The sequence below is a fragment of the Larus michahellis genome, chromosome 9, assembly GCF_964199755.1.
Source record: "Larus michahellis chromosome 9, bLarMic1.1, whole genome shotgun sequence".
Lineage (NCBI taxonomy): Eukaryota > Metazoa > Chordata > Aves > Charadriiformes > Laridae > Larus > Larus michahellis.
The window spans coordinates 18201211-18207867 of NC_133904.1; positions in this window are offsets into that span (position 1 = coordinate 18201211).

A 6657-nucleotide genomic window follows, 5' to 3' on the forward strand; every position below is an offset into this window, starting at 1 on the left:
AGATGACGAACGGCGCCGCTGCTGTCCCTAGGCACCGACGGCTCTCTCCCCCGCCGCCCTTCCGGCCGGGGCGGCCGCTTGTCAGAGGAATGATAGTGAGGGGCCGAGTCCTGGGCGGCGGTAAACGCGGCACTAAATGGAAATTAGAGTCCAGTCACTGAATTCTGCGTGCGGGACCAGTGCGCTGTGATTCTTTAGGTGCTCAGGGAAGTACGACATCAGTGCCAGGAATAAGAGCTGAACCTTCTCCAGGAGGAAAAAGAGAACAGATAATATCAGTATTACATACTGTTGAGGCAGCGGTAGCAGCGTCACTGAGCAAAAGCCCCTGAATCTGCACATCATTTGAAATTAGAACTTCGGCTGTATGAATATGGCATCCAAAATACAGTCCTTCTTCATGACATGATGCAGTGATATTACACAACAGAAGCGCAGGAAGTTAGGTAAATCCCGTTTTCACCTTTTTCACATACCTAATACTGGTAATGGTAGTCAACGTTACTAAGAGGAGAGGAGATCAAGATGGAAGGACGGTTTTGGCTACAGTTTAGAATTCGCCATAATATAGAGGCAGCTGCTAACTTGATCACAGCTAATCACTCACAGCTGATCTATTGCCCAAAGGGGAACAATGGAACAACAGCAACAAAGTTGGTGTTATTGAAGAGTACTGAAGGAGCTTGGAATAAATGTGGCAGGTGTGGAAAGAATTAAAAAGTGATATAAGGGGACACAAAATGAATGGAGAAAAACACGAGAAAGAAAAATACCACCAGAGAAGAACAGGATGCACAGGCGTCCCCAGCCAGCAAAGATAAAAATCTACAAGTAACACGAAAATCCCCCAATTATTAAGGTAAATTAATTACAGCATTGAAAATATATTTATAAACAATTAGCATCAAGCACAGCAAATGGCCTGAGGCCTTTAGGCATTATTGTAACATCACAGCTAATAGTTAAAAATGTAAAGCAAGAGCTAGCTTAAATGTAAAGAAAGGGTGTGTAACTACTGGTAGGAGAAATACAGTACACCAGCGAGGGGAAACAGCAAAAGGGAAAAAATATGGTATCCTGACACCTTTGTTATGTCACCCTTTTTTTGTCTGTGGAAGTAAGAATGCCACAGAAGATGACCAAATACTCCATGCTTAAGGACATTATATCTTTCTATCTGCTTCCAGCAGCACAGCGAACTTACTAGCGTACCTACTTTTTAACTTCCTATGCCTGTGGCACCCCAGCTTTTAGTGAAGATCTGATTATGTGATTAGTTTGTAAGGTACTTGCGTAGGTGTTGGCGACTGAGTGGCAAGAGCTCTCAGCCTGCTGATTTGGACTATCTGTGAACAGTTGGAATTAGTCCAGAATGAGATGGGTCTAACTGAGCTCTAAAGATCAAGGGTGTCTGTGATTCCTAGAGTGGCACATCGCATTTCAGAAAAGAGAAGTTCCCTTTTATGGGCTGCTCGGTTAACATGGATCAAAACTTATCTATTAGTTTTATGCCTAAACACCCCTTATTTTATAAGCAAGCGTACGTTTACAAAGTGCCAGAGTATAGATTTTGCATCAGGACTGTTCTGTTCTGGCTTAGAAAAAATAGAAAATGAGATTTAATTATGGTAATAAATCATTTTAATACCCAATAGATAATCTTCCTTGTCTTTCAACAAAACAGTCATAAATAAAGGGCTACCACGACTTATTTATTAAGGCAAAAGGTTGAAAGTTTTCCAGCAAATTAATGTTTTAAGAAAAATTAAGTCTCATATTAAATACTTTTAATGCTTTTCTAAATGTGCCTCAATTGTTGATAAACTCAAAACTCTCTTCAAAATGCACAAATGTCATCGGCAGGACACCAGCGCCAAATTCGTCACGATGGTCAGCAAAGTTGTGCAGTTTCCCGTCTCTTACACGGGGTGGCACAATATAGCTGGAAATCTATCAAGTGTTCAAATGTAACCTAGAAAACAAGCAAACAAGAGGTCAGAGCCAACTACTAGAGAATGTTGAATAATTCTATTTTTAAACATCAGACAATTGCAAATATAAGCAGATTCTCACATGAAAGCTTTACCAAAGAGAACAGGCTTGAAGGAATGTCTGTCGCATTGCACTGTCGCATGAATTTTGTCCTGTACATGGGAAAAATCAACTGATACACCATTTTGTGTCTGAAATAATTAACAATTAACCTTTAAATAGAAAATAGTAATCAAAAGCAACAGAATACCAAAACATTCTTTTCCCATTTTGCTTATTAAACAAACTTTCTAGTAATATATAAAACAAAACAAAACAAAAACCAACTAGATTAAAAATGTCCCCCCCCTCAAGTGGTTCAAGCAACAGCTCAGAAATGTTGGCATTTTAAAACGTTCATTTGAAAGTCTGTCTCTGTGGGGTTATGTGTAGATACTACATTTGTATAAAATTCCTCCTTGCCATTTTCCCTATACAGAAAGTACGAATACTGGTGTTTTTTTCCAATTTTATCTTGCCCTTTTTTGATTATAAGGGCTTCGGGCTGCAGTTTACTTCTGCTTTTGTAGTGCATGCACATAATTTGGCTCCTATCTCAGGCAACTGTGGTACAAAATGACAAGAGCAACGCATTATAGAGTAGTAGCTTTCAGATGTGTGGACAGGAAGTAGGTAGTGTGTAATATTTTGCCTCACTTCTGATATTCCTGTTGGCTACATCATTACCTCTTTAAAGCCATTCTGTTGGCATCAGTTGTCACGCTACTGTAGCTAGCTGAGTTTCATAGTTGCATCGCCTTTGCGTACCATGGGGTGAATTATTGCGCAGAAAGTGACCCTTACCACAGTCCTTCTATGTCTCTGTGTACTTTCTCCCAAGCTTCTCTGACCTGCTTCACATACAACCCATGATGCTGTAGTGGACTAGTTCCTCTTGAGCAGACTTACACTTCACACCTCCTAGCCCTCCTCCCTGACATTTTACCTTTTTCTATCTCAACAAATACCTCGTTGTTGAAAAGAAGTCAAGGCCTAAGTCAGGTCTAAGTGAAGATCTTATGTTTGGAAGTCCAAAAATACAAAGAATGAGCATCTTTCATAACAGTCAAACCAAACCCCAGACCTTTGCCATTTCCAGGATATAGCTATTATCTACATAGAAAAGAGAACCTGTTTATCCTCTGTGTGTATGATTTTTGGGTTTTTTTTAATATATTTTTCCTATCAGAGAGTATTGCAGTTTGTTGGGTACAAACAGCCATACTGGTATGAGAGAAAGCAAGAGCCAGCTTGCTAGGCATGAGAGTCTTCGTGTCTGCACTTGTGTGTGTGTGTGTGTGCGCGCGCACACGCACGAAGCGGGTATTATGACTATCTTGTTTATGGAAGTTGTTGCACCTCTGCTATGAGGGCAGGCTGAGAGAGTTGGGGTTGTTCAGCCTGGAGAAGAGAAGGCTCCAGGGAGACCTTATAGCAGCCTTCCAGTACCTAAAGGGGGCCTACAGGAAGCATGGGGAGGGACTCTTTATCAGGGAGTGTAATGATAGGACAACAGGTAACGGTTTTAAACTGAAAAAGGAGAGATTTAGATGAGATATTAGTAAGAAATTCTTTACTGTGAGGGTGGTGAGGCACTGGAACAGGTTGCCCAGGGAAGTTGTGGGTGCCCCATCCCTGGCGGTGTTCAAGGCCAGGCTGGATGGGGCTTTGAGCAGCCTGGTCTAGTGGGAGGTGTCCCTGCCCAGGGCAGGGGGGTTGCAACTAGATGGCCTTTAAGGTCCCTTCCAACGCAAACCATTCTATGATTTTTTGTTCTTCATTAGTATTTAAATAAGATTTCTGTATCTGCAAGTGAAAGGTTCTAAATACATTGCTATTTATACCATATTTGCTAAATACTATGCCCTCAAGAAAAAAAGGTATCAATCCTAAATTTCACTTTGGTTGAAAACTGAGGGACCCATTAACTGTGGGAATAATATTGAAAAATAAAAGTAATGTTCCCTTGAACGCCTCCAGGGATGGGGCACCCACAGCTTCCCCGGGCAACCTGTTCCAGTGCCTCACCAGGTGCACCAGTAGAATTGCAGACAAGTGTGTGGCTGTATACGATCAACTCACATTTCTTAATTTGTACAAGAAAGTCTGCCTCTCTCAGAAAAAGGACATAGTTACACATAGTCACAGATGACTGCTATTTTCAGAGGGTATTTTCTTCATACGTATTTTTGACATGGTAAACGTTCTTATCTTACTGTATCTCATAAAAAATGTCCGATCTTTGCCATTTGCTGTATCAGCTTAATGTCTACCATAATGCTGTGTTAATAATATCATTTTTTATCACATTGCGGTCAGAATCCAATATCAAGTGTGGATGAATCACACCAGGAAAATATTTATGCATAATCAAAAAATTTGCAACTTCCATCATATGGAACTGTTGAATTCTCAATTTGCGTTTCTGTGTGTTCTGATGGCCAGGCTGTTATTCATACTTGCATGCAGTATGAATTCAGTGATACTTGGTTCAGCTCACTTCTTACAGTTTCTGAAAAAAACATGAAGTACCCTGTTACATGGATAGAAGATATCTGTGCTGGTTGAGCTTGAGGGGAAAACTGGGTACAATTATATATTCTTTTAATTATTCATGACTTGGGTCTGAAGTGAATGTGTATACGTTTTTCACTTATTCACTTTATAAAATTCAAAACTAAGCCCAGAAGCAGTTTTATTCTTGGCAGCGTGACAAGTTTCCTTTCCTCAACGAACCAGTCAAAGGAATTGTTCCTCAGAGAGTTTGTCATCCTCACGTGTCCCAGAGAGTCGGGAGGGGAGCTGGCATTCATTACACCCCCCATCATACACGCCTGTGCGCTCCCTCCCTCTTTCCCTTTTTCCCCTCTCTGACTATGACAACAAGCCCATCTCAGAGGACTGTGTTTGTACCTAACATGTGGTTTCATTTGTGTAGCTGATTTGTAGTTTATTAATCTAGAAAGCATTGCCCAGTTCTGGTAAGGACAACATATCCATCCATATTCCGCTTATTCTGCCTCCTATCCCCAGCGCAACACACAATTTAGAGAAGGGGAATTTGCTCTGTTTTGAGGAACAACTAGAGCAAAAGCAGCTCAGGAGCCAAAGCTGATGTAAACATACATTAGGAAATTGTTTTGATCTGGCCCATCAGGCTGCTGGCAATGCACTGTGCTTCCTTGGGAGACATGCAAATTTATGGGACACAACTTGACATGATTAAGGCAATGCATACAGAAGAGGTAGTTGCCCTTTGGCAAGAGAATGATGTCAAGAACCAATGATTCTTTACATTCTTGGCAGTGCAGGTAGGATCATGAAATAAGGGGCTTCTTGCAGATTCATTATAATTTAGGTGTTGGCTTGGGTATTTTTTAAACTTTCTTTTCCCAGCTTTTATGGTTGTATTACTATTAATTGTTTGTCTTGCAGGGGAACCTAAGGACAACAGTCAATTTGTAGTCTTCAAAACCTAAATCTCTTATCTGCTGATATTGTGATAGTTTATGATAGCTTGTTGAGTCTGGAGGGGGGGGGGGGGGAAGTAAAGAGGAGTTAAAATAATGCCACAGGGAGGCATCAACTTCTGCTATTCACTCACAGCAGTGGGGTTCTTCACTTTGAAATTTAATTATCAGAGACACTGACACTCCTTGTTGACAGACATGTGCTCAGAACTCATCCACATGCCTGAGTGTAATCAGATTCATCTTGTACCAGGGTTAATGAGAAATTACTGATCACTACCTGGGAATTTGGGGGTAAGAACAGCTGAACTTAAGGTGAAAGACTCCATATCCTATTACTACTCCCCTGAGTCAGCCTAGCAAATAGCTAACTGTAATATCTTAATTAACCATGTGTTAGAATCAACCTTATTCTCCCTTGCAAGCTGTACACATTGCTAATTACATTAGGTAAGCACACAAGAGCACAAGGGAAGCAGGCATTAGTGCTGTGGTGGGGCAGTTACATTTCCTACTGTACTGTATAGCAAAGCAAGTCTGGTGGTACTGGGGTGATGTTGAAACAGCACCCTTTCATTTAATGCAAACATAAGGGTAAGGGGAACCATACTGTTTATATGCTGGAGAATATTACCCTTCCAGCCTCCTGGACAAAACAGGCACAACAGACAAAGGAGGCTGTCTTTGCATTCCCTTCCCTTGTTAGGTTTGGCAAATGAAAAAACTAGCAGGTAGAGCACAAAGCACGCAGCTCTGGAAGCTGCCATCTTTCATATGCTTGCTATACAGAGAGCCTCCGACACGCGTTCGGCTGCTTTAAATGCTCATGAGCCCCAGTGTCAATGTGGCCTTGCTGTGCTGGGTGTGCAGCAAGAGGGAAGAGGAAGCGTGATTGGAGTGTGTTGTAATTCCGGCTGTGCACAGCTGGCATATGATTCATCAGGGACTTGTACCATCTGGTACAGATGAGAGTCTATCATGTTACACAGTGTCTTTATCAGAAACGGGGACTTGGAAGAACATCACAAAGCTATGATTAGTTTGCTGCTGCAAATTTAACTTTTGAACTACAAACCTCATATGGAGAGGCTGACAACTTCCAACACTCACATTCTCCAGTTTGTCCAATGCATAGCTGATAAATAGTTCATTATCT